At 45.1% G+C, this 13,492-nt stretch overlaps 1 pseudogene; it reads right to left on the bottom strand.

Annotated features, from left to right (window-relative positions):
* Nucleotides 1-280: 280 nt before the first annotated feature.
* LOC144587353 (large ribosomal subunit protein eL28 pseudogene) lies at nt 281-13,250 on the bottom strand (annotated as a pseudogene).
* Nucleotides 13,251-13,492: the final 242 nt, after the last annotated feature.

Raw genomic sequence — 13,492 nt, 5'->3', positions numbered from 1 at the left:
TTTCTTATTGATATGTTTATGTATGTTGGTAATGTTTCTTCCTGAGTTTTCTGGCATGCCCTTCAAAGAGGGTAATTCAAGAGTATTTGTTACAATCTTTTATCCCTGGCCTTTCCATTCCAATGGCCTAGCCATCTGACCATACTTTACCTAAATGTCCACTCCTGGTGTAGGGTGAGGGTCTCTTTGTTTATTCAGATGGCCCATGAATGGGTCATAAAGACTCTATCAGGTATTTTTTCTGGTTCTAAGCTTTTATTGGATAATCTGACAACAGTTATTATTCAGCCTTGGTAGCCCTGGTCCTCTTCTTCTTCACCACCACTGGATTCTGGCTCCAAAGGATTGCACTGGCACGACACAGGGCAGCCATGCGTAGGTCCTTGTGGTAATTGTTCTTGCGGATGATGTGGCGGAGGCTGCTAAGAGTAGCACGTGCATTTTTGTTGATGGTGATCTTCTCATGGGAAGTGGCTGGCTTCCGCCGGCCTGCACGCTTCTTGAGGACAACAACAATGCCCTTCCTATCAGCAGCTGGCTCCGCCCCAACAATCTTGCGATGGATTAATCCATTGTAGCGAAAGGAGTTGACGGCTTTAAGATTGTCGGGTTCAGTGCTGTGTGTTTTTCCTCTTGATAAGGAAATTTACAAACCATGTCTGAGCAGTTTAAACCTAAAAAAAAATCTCATGAGAATCGTTATAAGCCAACAATAACTTGGTGGCACAAAATTATTTTTATGCACACACAATGAAAAAAAAAATAAGTACATCGAAAGGTATCTCAGAAGATTGGAATATGAAAATATACCGGGGGCAGAATGCCAGTAGAATTTTGAGAGGTGTAATGAAAGTGCCCATAGCAGGATTTCATACCCTTAGCCTGAAGGCATGGGACTCAACACCATTGGAGAAGCCATGCAGATGTTGATGGGGGTAATACCTGAATGGGTGATCATTTGGACTCGCTGCATACTCCACACTGAGTCCCAAGGCAAAAATTTGTTTTTCCCAGGTATGTGTTTCAACGATGTGGCTAAAGAGACTGGACCCTACATATGGTACAGTGGATGTTGGTGCATAAAAACAATAGATAATTATTTCCCTTTCCTCTTTTTTTTTTTATGAAGAAGCCCTTTGAGATGCTTTACACAGAACAGATGTTTGTGTCCCCCTGCAGGATATGTCATTTTTAATTTTTTTTTTTTTTTTTTTGCGAATGAATTCTCTGCTAATAATGGCCTGTCCTTCTGGAGCCAAGCACTCCGTTTGTGTGTGTGTGTGTGTGTGTGTGTGTGTGTGTGTGTGTGTGTGTGTGTGTGTGTGTGTGTGTGTGTGTGTGTGTCTGAGTGAGTGCAGCATGTTTTCACTTACATGTTACAGGAGAAAGAAAAAGAAGAAAAATCCCTGAAAGGAATTGATGAACCCTGACCATTGTCAATCAAGGACGGCATCATTTGTGCAATATTTTGAAGATTAGTAACATCTGCTTTTTCAAATATGGTTAGTAGCAACCCCTCCAGCTTACTTCAACCATATGGGATGGGGTTTTTTTTATGCACAATGATGCACTGGATGTAGCAAAGACAGGAGTTAGAAAAGAAATGCCTTCTTTCAATCACAGTTTCTTCTTTTCCTCTTTAAAATCCAAAGGTCTTTGTGTCCTTTTGATGAAGTGAAAGGCAAACAGAAACATTCATCTGTGAATGAACTGTTCAATTGTGCTGTAGTCTCACTCCATTGTAATTGCTTTAAAATAAGATTTTGTGTGTGGAATACACTTCTTCAAAATCAAAAAGTAAGACAGATAATGGACAATTTACTCATTACATGTTACAGACTTTTTGCTGAATTAATATCTTGCCTATATCGAACTAATTGAAGACATTTTGGTCCATGATACGCAGAAAAAGATGGCATATTGATGGGAGGGAAAGCATGGAGGGGGCTTCAGCTACTGGGCAGCACAAGGGTGCCTGTTTTCTTTCCTCTCCTTCAAGTGTTGAGAGACCTTGTGCCATCACTGCCTGTAAAGCTGTCAAGATACGAAGGCCATCAGTAGTCCTGGTCAAAAAAAATGTTTGTTACATTCTGTGCTTACTAAAGCTTCCAAACTGGTTTAAAAACAAGCTCTACTTTTCAGGTAAAGGGAAAGGTTCCCCTTGAGAATTTTTGTCCAGTCATGTCCGACTCTAGGGGGCGGTGCTCATCCCCGTTTCCAAGCCATAGAGCCAGCGTTTTTGTCCGAAGACAATCTTCCGTGGTCACATGGACTTAGGCACGGAACCCTATTTACCTTCCCACCGAGGTGGTCCCTATTTATCTACTCAAATTTGCATGCTTCGAACCGCTAGGTTGGCAGGAGCTGGGACAAGCAACGGGCGCTCACTCTGTCACGTGGATTTGATCTTACAGCTACAGATCTATAGACCTTACAGCACAGAGGCTTCGGTGGTTTAACCCGCAGCGCCATCACGCCCCACCACTTTTCATGTAGTGAATGACTAATCAAGACAAGGTACTACCAGAGTTTAGACAATTCTCGATCAGAACTTGAAAATCTTGCTTTTTGGGTAATAACTCTCAGAATCTCTAAAGGATTGTGACAGTGCAGTCAAAAGAAAGAAAGAAAGAAAGAAAGAAAGAAAGAAAGAAAGAAAGAAAGAAAGAAAGAAAGAGTCCCTAATGCTAAGCAGACCTACTCTTCAAAGCTAAATAATAATAAAAGTGGCTTTTGTGAGGAATATGACATGGGAGAGAACCCTCACAGTAAACAGTGTCCTGATCTTGATCACAGTACATAGTGGTCTTGATTCTCCATGCCTGCAGTTAGCACAACCTTAAGTGATTTATTAGTTCAGTGATCAATCAAAATGGAGACTGCAGCCAAGAAATCAGAAGACAACTGATACTCAAAAGGGCAGCAATGAAGAAACCAGAAAAGATCATCAAGTGTAAGGATATGTCTATGGAGACCAAAACGAAGATCATCCACACTCTTGTATTCCCAGTCATTATGTATGGGTGTGAAAGCTAGACAGAAAAAAAACTGACAGGAAAAAAATTGAGTCATTTGAAATGTGGTGCTGGAGGAGAGCTTTGTAGTTACCCTGGACTGTCAGAAACACAAACAAGTGGCTGGCGGTCTGAGAAGGATTTTTAAATGGATTGTTTTACTTTGTTGTTTAAAAAATGTTTAAGTATTGGTTTTATTTACTGTTTTAATATAATACTTGTTTAATTCTTTTTAAAATATTGTATACTTACTGTGTTTCGCTTTTAAATATTGTCTGTTTAACGATGTAAGCTGGCGTGTGGGTCCTTTTAAAGGAGAAAGGCAGGATAAAAATATTTTAAATAAACAATAACCAAATAGAGCAAATCAAGCCTGAACTATCTCTCAAGGCAAAAATGTTGAAACTGAGGCTGTCCTACTTTGGGCACATCATGAGAAAGAAGAATTCTCTGGAAAAGATAATAATGCTGGGAAAAGTTGAAAGCAACAGGAAAAGAGGAAGACCAAAGAGGATATGAGCTGCCTCCCTAAAGGAAGCCTTGAGCCTGCAGAAGCTGAGCAGGGCTACTGAGGACATAACTTTTTGGAGATCATTCATTCATAGTGTTGCTGTCAGTTGAGGGCAACTTGACAGCCCTTAACATCAACAGCAAATGATGCATGTACTGCCCTAAGTGCTTCGACTCCTACCTTGTGCAACTCAGCTGCTTCAGCCTATAAAATGTTTCAGGCCACTTCAGTCTCCATTCCACTGGCAGAAACCCTGTGGATCTCAGCTGAACATCAGTTGACAGCCATTCCAGGGCCTTGAAATGATAATGAGAACAAACCCTTCTATTTCCAAGGCATTTGATTTCTTTTTTGGAGTTTAAAAAAAAAAAAAATTGGCAAGCTGCCCTCATTCCTTTAAGCAGGCTTGAATACTCGTGTGTGTGTTTGTCTGTGTGTGTAAAAAAAAAAAGAGATGATGAACAACAACAACATGGAGTATCTGTATTCTGGAAAACATGTCTTTCAGGTAACAATAGCCTTTTAAGCACTTTCCAGGCTCAATTCAAGTCAATGGCTCTTACTATTCAAATGTGAAATGATCCCAAGTCTGCATATCTTTGGGACAGCCTTCTGTCATCTGGATCATGCTGTTCCCTCACATCTTTGCCAAAGGCATTGTTCCTAGAGATGAGAGGACATCCTTCAGTTGCTGCCTGTATTGTTCCAGTTGTACATTCTGTGCTGCATTCTAGTCTTCCAGGATTTCAGTTTTTTAAAAAAATATTCAGTGCTAAAATCCTTTCTATTTTGCCTTTTGACCTAGTTTAAACTGGAAGCTTTCTCAAATTAAGAGATGGATCTGAAGGCACACCGCCTTGATTCCTTTGCATCTTTCCTCCTTTTATACTCCAGTCTACCTCTAGGCAAACGTCATGAGATCACAATGTTACAGATTTCCCTCAGAGTTAAGAATCCATGTTGTTTTGAACTACAACTCCCAGGATCCAACACTGTGGGCTTCTCAACTTGCCATCAAAATGATGATGCTTACAATCAGGAGCTGGCAACTGATTGCCACAAATAGAGCAATCATCCTGGGTTTTCTCAGTAGCAATACTGCAAGAGAGTTGAATGTGGATGGGATGGGAATAGGGTTAATGGGGCCAGAAGGCCTCCTTAAGGTATGTCAGTGAAGCGATGCACTTGCAGCAGCTCTGAAATAGCTCAGAAGGCCTGGATTGTTCTATTTTTAAATGTCTGCTTCCTCCAACAACTCAGCTAAGGACCTGTACAAAAAAGGAAGATGTGGTTTTGTAATTTATGAAAAACAACAGTGAGTTGTTTTAGAGAAAGATGCAGACAGAGAACAAAGATAGGGTTTGCTTGGCTCTGAAGCACACATTTTAGAGCTATCTCTTTCTCTCATTCAGTCCAGAAAATTGACATGAGGCAGTTAAGGTAACCAAATGTTCTATTTTACAGTAGAGATGTGAAGAATACTCACTAAATTCTATGTTCATGATGATATAAGCTGTCTCGACAAGATAAGACACCTCAAAGAGGAACTTTCAACTCCTTTTGATTCCTGGATAGCTCAATGATTTAGGTATTTGGCTACCGAGCCAAAAGTTGAGTTTGATTCCCGCACTGTGCTTCATGGGAGAAGGGCCAGTCTGTGTAGCCTTGGGCAAGCTGCATAGTCCCAGGGTACCCCCAGAAGATGGAAATGGTAAATCACTTCTGAGTATTCTCTACCTGAAAAAGTCAGCATAAGTTGGAATTGAATGGACAGCACAGAATTATTATTATGTTGCTCGCTTCTAAGAATGATACAAGCAGCTCTTGCCCCCCTCCAACAGTGTCTGTGCAATTTCTGCAGGCCATCTCCATGCAAAACCAGTGTTCTTTCCTTTTCAGAAGGAAGGTACATACACAAACACACAGAGATAGCACAGAAGCAAAGCAAGCAAAGCAGGACTAATTCATTGGGTGGGATGGACAGACAGACAGACAGACAGACAGACAGACAGACAGACAGACAGACAGACGAACACAATCCATTCAATGCTTCTAATTTGTATAATTCCATGAAACAAAGCAGTAGCTGTCACAGTTTTATGCAGCTTTGTACCATTTATGCAAAATAATGCTTCTCACCCATGTAAAAACCCATGTTTATAATTCCTGGGAAATGACTTGCTTTCGTTCCCAGTGAGGAAAAGGATATTTATTTTTATTTATTTATTTATTTATTCAATTTATATGCCGCCCAAACTACCCAGAGGTCTCTGGGCGGCTTACAATAATTAAAATTCAATACAGCAAAAGATAAAATAATTAAAATACAATTAAAATACAATTAAAATTGCCATCAGACCCACAGCTAATATTATTTCAGTTAAAAGCCTTCTGGAACAGGAAGGTTTTGACCTGGCGCCGAAATGTCATCAGCGTCGGCGCCAGACGAATCTCAGTCGGGAGGGCATTCCATAGTCTGGGGGCAGCTGCCGAAAAGGCCCTTTGTCTACAAGCCGTCCCTCTTACCTCCTTAAGGGACGGCTCTTTCAAAAGGGCCCCCTGGCTAGATCTTAACTGCCGGGTAGGTTCATATGGAAGGAGGCGGTCCTTCAGGTATCCAGGGCCCAAGCCGTTTAGGGCTTTATATGTCAAAACAAGCACTTTGAATTGGGCCCGGGCAGCAACTGGTAGCCAATGTAACTTATACAGAATCGGCTTGATATGTTCCGTGGCAGCTGCACCACTCACCAGCCGCGCAGCTCGATTCTGGACCAGTTGCAATCGCCGGACCGTCTTCAAAGGCAGCCCCACGTAAAGCGCATTGCAGTAATCTATGCGGGATGTTACCAGTGCATGTGTGACTGTCATGAGACTCCGCTCGTCCAGGTAGGGCCGTAGCTGGTATAATTTCCGCAGCTGAAGGAAGGCGCCCCTGGCCACCGAGTCCACCTGGGCTTCCAGTGTTAGACTGGGGTCCAGGAGCACCCCCAAGCTGCGGACCCTGTCCCTTAGGGGGAGTGCAACCCCATTCAGGGCAGGGAAATGGCCCTCCAGCCTGTCCGGCGAAGCACCCACTAACAGCACTTCCGTCTTGTCTGGATTGAGTTTCAATTTATTAACCCTCATCCAGTCCATTATCAGGTCCAGACACGAGTTCAGCACAGAAACTGCCTCACCTGGATTGGTGGAAAACGAGAGGTAGAGCTGAGTATCGTCAGCATATTGCTGACTCCTCAGCCCAAACCTCCTGATGACCTCTCCCAGCGGTTTCATGTAGATGTTGAACAGCATGGGGGACAGTATTGAGCCCTGAGGAACCCCATGACATAAATGCCATGGGGCAGAGCAACTGTCCCCCAGCACCACCCTCTGGACACGGTCAGCCAGGAAGGAGCGGAACCACTGTAAAACAGTGCCCCCAACTCCCAACCCAGCCAGCCTATCCAGAAGGACACCATGGTCGATGGTGTCGAAAGCCGCTGAGAGGTCCAGGAGTATCAACAGGGTCACACTCCCCCTGTCTCTCTCCCGGCAAAGGTCATCGTACAGGGCGACCAAGGCAGTCTCTGTACCAAAACCCGGCCTGAAACCCGATTGAAATGGATCCAGAAAATCCGTTTCATCCAGCAGCGCCTGGAGTTGCCCGGCCACAACCCGCTCCAACACCTTGCCCAAATAAGGGAGGTTTGCCACTGGTCGGTAGTTGACCACCAGCCTTGGGTCCAGGTTAGGCTTTTTAAGGAGTGGTCGAATCACCGCCTCTTTCAAGGCGGTAGGGACCACTCCCTCTCTCAGAGAGGCATTCACGGCCTCCTGGACCCAGGTGCGAACCCCCCTGGCTGATCTTCCAATTAGCCAGGATGGGCAAGGGTCGAGCGGAGTGGTGGTAGAACGGACAGATCCAAGCACCCTGTCCACATCATCAGGTCTCAACAATTGAAACTCATCCATTAATACTGGACCTAAGCACGGCGCACTGGACACATCCTCTGATTCTGCAGTAACTGTGGAGTCCAACCCACTGCGAATCTGAGCGATTTTTCCCTCAAAATGTATGGCAAACTCATCACAGCGAGCTGATGAGCAGTCCGGGACCTCCACCGGATTTCCCGGTTGAAGAAGATCCCGGACCACCCGAAACAGCTCTGCTGGACGACATTCTGAGGAAGCAATACGGCTGGAGAAATATTGCCGTTTCGCCAGCCGTATTGCCACGAAATAGGCCCGATAATGGGCTCTAAGTCGTGTTCGATCGGACTCCCAGCGGGATTTCCTCCACCTGCGCTCCAGCCGTCTCCCCTCTCGCTTCATCGCCCGCAGTTCAGAAGTATACCAGGGAGCTGTCTGGGCTCGGCGAGCAGGGAGAGGACGCTTAGGCGCAATCGTGTCAACCGCCCGGGTCATCTCCCTATTCCATAGGGTGACCTGAGCTTCGACAGGAGCGCCGACCATATCAGACGGATAATCCCCCAGAGCATTCAGGAATCCATCTGGATCCATTAGTCTCCGAGGGCGGATCATCTTAATAGATCCCCCACCCTTGCAGAGGGAAGAAGACGCTAATAGACTGAACTTGACCAGGAAGTGGTCTGACCATGACAATGGGGTCACGACCAGCCCCTCCACATCCAAACCACCATCTTCCAGTCCCGTTGAGAAAACCAGGTCCAAGGTGTGGCCCTTCTCATGCGTCGGACCGATGACACATTGAGACAGCCCCATGGTTGTCATGGTGGCCATGAAGTCCTGAGCCGCCCCAGTCAAGGCAGCCTCGGCATGGATGTTGAAGTCCCCCAGCACCAACAGCCTGGGAGTCCTCAACATCAGGTCCGAGACTACCTCTGTCAGCTCAGGCAGGGAGACTGTTGGTACGCAGCAGGGTGGGCGGTACACCAACAGAATCCCTAACCTGTCTCGCGAGCCCAACACACAATACAGGCCCTCGAGACCTCCTCTCAAAGGGACAGGAAGCCTGGTCAAGGAGATAGAACTCCTATAGACTATAGCAACTCCCCCTCCCCGACCCTCCGAGCGACCCTGGTGCTGGACTGAGTACCCAGGCGGACATAGCTGGGAGAGGGGAACACCACCCTCCTCTCCCACCCAGGTCTCAGTAATGCACGCCAGGTCAGACCCCTCATCCAGAATTACATCATGGATGAGGGCAGTTTTATTTTGTACTGACCTGGCGTTCATCAACAGCACCGTGTGGCTCGAGGGTTTGCTGATATGGTCGCCTGATACCATCTGGTTGGGGGTAGAACTAGAAGAGGGGATAGATGTAAGATATCTAACCTCTCTTCTCCTACGCGGGCATGTCCTACCCCCACCGCCATTCCTTCCCCTACCCAGCACCACCTCAATGGCTGCCCCCTCCAACACCCTCCCCCCTTCCTGTTCCATTAGATCCACTGTGGGTCTCTTCTTCATTGATGGCAATTAATAACAATTTAAAAACATTTAAAACATATATAAAATAAAACTTTTCTAAAGCCCCTTCTCTCCCTCCCAGCCATGTAGCTCATGTTGAGAGGGGGATGAGGCAGCCAGGAGCAGCAGGGCCTGATCCTGCAGGCACAGGGGAAGGTTGAGCCAGCTCCCTTGAGAAAGGGCTGGCATCCAACAGGGGCCCGACCACAGTTCCACTGCCTCTCACCCAGTGGGCTGTGGCCGGCAGATGGTCTCTTGTTCCCTCTATCAGCAGGCACGCTCGTCCGGTCAGGTCCCAAAGGAAGCTCCGGTTAAAACCTTTCTCTCCCCCTGGGCCAGGTGGCCGGTGTTGGTAGGGGATGAGGCAGCCGGGAGCAGCAGGGCCTGATCCTGCCAGCACAGGGGAAGGTTGAGCCAGCTCCCTTGAGAAAGAGCTGGCATCCAACAGGGGCCCAACCACAGTTCCACTGCCTCTCACCCAGTGGGCTGTGGCCGGCAGATGGTCTCTTGTTCCCTCTATCAGCAGGCACGCTCGTCCGGTCAGGTCCCAAAGGAAGCTCCGGTTAAAACCTTTCTCTCCCCCTGGGCCAGGTGGCCGGTGTTGGTAGGGGATGAGGCAGCCGGGAGCAGCAGGGCCTGATCCTGCCAGCACAGGGGAAGGTTGAGCCAGCTCCCTTGAGAAAGAGCTGGCATCCAACAGGGGCCCAACCACAGTTCCACTGCCTCTCACCCAGTGGGCTGTGGCCGGCAGATGGTCTCTTGTTCCCTCTATCAGCAGGCACGCTCGTCCTGCTGATAGAGGTGGTTCCTTGTACTCATCTGCAAGGATTAGACCAGCAATGATTTGTATCACTACTGATAGAAGACGGTCCCCTATTTGAAAAAGAGTCCTTGGTTTCAAGGTGTCATTTCTCTAAAATGTTGCCCAAATCCCCTTTAAAGCTAGAGAAACCACAGAGAATCGGGGGGGGGGGGGCTAGAAGCTGCCATCAACCTCAACAGCAAACTGAGCAGCAGGTACACCAAATTGTTCAGTCACAGTCTTTCACCCATTGTGTTGAGACATTTTATAGTAACTGGTCAGAATTCTATTCATATTAGCATCCAGTTGGCCTATAGCTGTAGCTAATTGTGGTTAACCAGAAAGGGTACATCTTAGTTGTATGATCGGCACATGACCAGGCCAATAAATAACCCAACACATAATCAGTTAGCTGCAGTTATCCACAGAATGTTTTGCAAACACCAGATACTGACCATCATTTAAAATGTGCATTTATAATACAATATAAAGTTTAAACCATCCTGCTCAAATATTTATGTAATCCAGTGTCTTCCTTTCTCCTCTGTTTTGCTGATGTTTTACCTCTTATTTGATGAATTCCAACTGAAATTTCATGATTTCTAACTAAAAGCGGTTAGACCATCCTCATAGAATACTGCAGCTCTTTTCCCTCCATGTATGATCATCGTGAATAACTGAAAATAAACTGAGGTACTTAAAAATGGCAGTGAGCCTGCAGTGGTAGAGATAGGCCTTGGTTTGTAAAGGAGCTCATTGTATGTATTTATATATTTTTTTAAAAAATATTTTTATCCTGCTTTTCTCCTTAAAAAGAACCCAAGTTGGCTTTATTCCTCATCCCCACCCCCACAAAATGGCTCATCTTATTTCCAGTACAACACAGTGATCGCTCTCTGACACCATTCCTTGCCTGTCTGTCTGTTTATTTATTTAATCTTCCACCCCATTAGTGCCAGAGTACAATTCTAGGTGGCTTACAAACAGTTAAAACTGACTCCACAAACAAAACATTACATTGCAAACAACAATAACCTAACACAGCAGCAAAGCCTTGCCTCCATCTTTTTTCTTCTCCAAAATACATATTAAATGCATTTCCAAAAGAAGCTAAAAAATGTGTGCTCTCTCCAACACTGGAGGCATTCAAGAGAAAGTTTAGACAGCGATCTGTCAGATACCCTTTGGTTTGGTTTCCTGCATTGAGCAGCCGGTTGGACTCGATGGCCTTACAGGCCCCTTCTGACTCCACTGCTCTTTGATTCTGTTTTATGAATTTATTTAGTGTTTTTTTTTAACTGTACGTTGGAGCTTGCCAGGGGAAATGTAGAACACTCCAGACACAGAGCATGTATGCTCCACATGTTCCAACTCAGGTCTAGTGAAAATGTTTGAAGTTAAACGCTGTAAAGCCAACGTAGAATAACAGCTAGAGTGTAGGAGTGAGACTCAGAAGTCCTGGATTCAAGTCCTCACTAGGTCGTGATGCTGGCTGAGTGACTTTGGGCCACTCATGCTCTCGTTGCCTGATGTACCTCAAGGGGTTGCTGACAGGGTATAGTCTGAAGGAACCAAGCCATGAATCCATTGGAGGAAACCTGGGATATACAAATATGCAATAAAAATAAAAATAAAACAAAATAAATAAATACCAGTGAGCAAGACCAATTCTTTTCTCCCAGCTTCTGTCTTCCAGAGTCAGATCTCTTCCTTCATGGCAGCTATGGTAGCTAAGGTAGCGTAGTATCAAAGACACATAACAAGAGAATGCCTGTACATGTCGTTGGTGTTATGCACTACTAATCTCTTCCCTTCTAGCGCTCATTCTCTTCCAAACCAGTCTGCTTCCTTGATACTTATTACACTTTTGATAAATTAATAGCAATTATGTCTGCTAAAAATGGGCAGGCTTCCAAAACATCTGGTCAGAGTAGGTCAGGATTGTCCCCTTCCTCTTCTCTGAGGAACAGTTGGGGCTGACGCAGTTGTAAGCATTAGCATTCCCAAGGGAATGTTACTTTACCTAATGTACTGGCTGAATAGCACGCTTCACTTCCACAACACCTGCTTACAGACTCCGAGCTGCCACTCAAAGCCAAGCCAGTAGAGCATGGGAAATTGGGAACAGTGGGGGAAACACACACACATACAAACCAAAGAAGTGGGCAAGAAAAAAGCACAATGAAAGTGAATGTGAAACTGGAAGAAATGAAGGAACATGGAAGGCTAGGCAGGTGGAGGGTGAGATAAAAGAGGAAAACGTTTTCTGCTGGAATTATTGAAGACATTCTTGTATTTATGAATAGCCGTCTTGGTGATTTGCTCATCTAGCTACAAAATGGCAAAGGTTTCCTCTTGTGCTTCCTTGCAGTGCTGCAAGGGGAGTGAACTGAAGGCTATTGCTCTTCATGTGCAATATACAGTAGAACCATAAGAACACATTGCACCAAATCATAAGTCCATCAAGCCTAGCACTGACAACTCTGGCATCAAGAGTCTGGCATCAAGCTATCAGAGTCTCATGCTTTCCCTGGCCTACTTTGGAGTCTCTAATATTTCTGATGGTCTCCCATCCAAGTACTAGCCAGGGCTAACCCTGCTTAGCTTCCGAAATCAGACATGATATTTGGGTTTTTTTATATAATTGTTTGAATAATTATGTTGTAAACCACCCAGAGAGCACTTTAGCCCTATGGGGCAGCAAATAAACCAAAACGACAAGAACAACAACAAGATAAGGTGGGCTCACGGTGATAATTTGTGTATACATTAACAAGCATATTTAAGATTTCAAAAAGGTTTCGAAGAGCAATTGGAGCAAAATACAATTTGAGACAAAACTAAGACAATCAAGACAACACACCAGAAAACAGCAAAGCTAAACTAATCTACCTAATACACATTTATGTAGAGTCAGCATTGTTTCAAAGCAAAGACAGAGTATAACCTTCCAGAGGCATATATTGCCCAAGATACAGGGGAGGGATATCAGAAGACAAGTATCTAGTTGTCTCATGTGCTCTCAGAGGCATCTGGTGGGGCCACTAGATGGTCCCTTGACCTGATCCAGCAGGTTCTTCTTATGATCCAGCATAGCAGGACAGCAACTGAGCATAGCATATCCTGAGTGGTAATCTAAGCTAGCATAATTTCTGATCTCTTTTTATACATTAAGCATCCTGTTCCACATCCTTCCAAATGGTTCCCCAATTAGACTTTGAGTTCCCTCAAATGTTCATGAAGACCAGAGCACTTTATGCCCAACTCCCCTCCCACAGCTGAAATTATTTCCCAGTTAGTTCAGTACCAGGGAGCAATTCAGCTTGGCATGAATGGCCTTTCTCACAAGAGATAAATTGCAGACTCTAGTGGGCAAACACTAACCTCCACATTCCAAGCCAGCCGCTCCTAGGCACTGAAAAAGAAGCCCAAATGTTCCAGATTTGATGCCTCCATATTCCCCCATTTTTCTCAGTTCCTTCACATATGGCATTGCGCGTTATTGAAAAACTAACTCCTAATTTGCAATACATTTTTTTCTTTGCATTCATTTTCTTAATAAATTTAAACCCTATTCAGGCATTTCACTTGAAACCTTGGCCAAGACTAAAAAGGTGATGGGGAGACACGCCATAACTGTAACCTAATATGAAGAACTAGTTAAGGAATCATTTGCCATTTGGAAAATAGAGAGATGCATGCTGTTCTCAAATATGGACATGATGCCCAAGGAGT

The sequence above is a fragment of the Pogona vitticeps genome, chromosome 1 (genome assembly GCF_051106095.1).
Source record: "Pogona vitticeps strain Pit_001003342236 chromosome 1, PviZW2.1, whole genome shotgun sequence".
Taxonomy (NCBI): domain Eukaryota; kingdom Metazoa; phylum Chordata; class Lepidosauria; order Squamata; family Agamidae; genus Pogona; species Pogona vitticeps.
The sequence above is the reverse complement of the archived record's forward strand: the minus strand, read 5'-3'. Positions and strand labels throughout refer to the sequence as shown.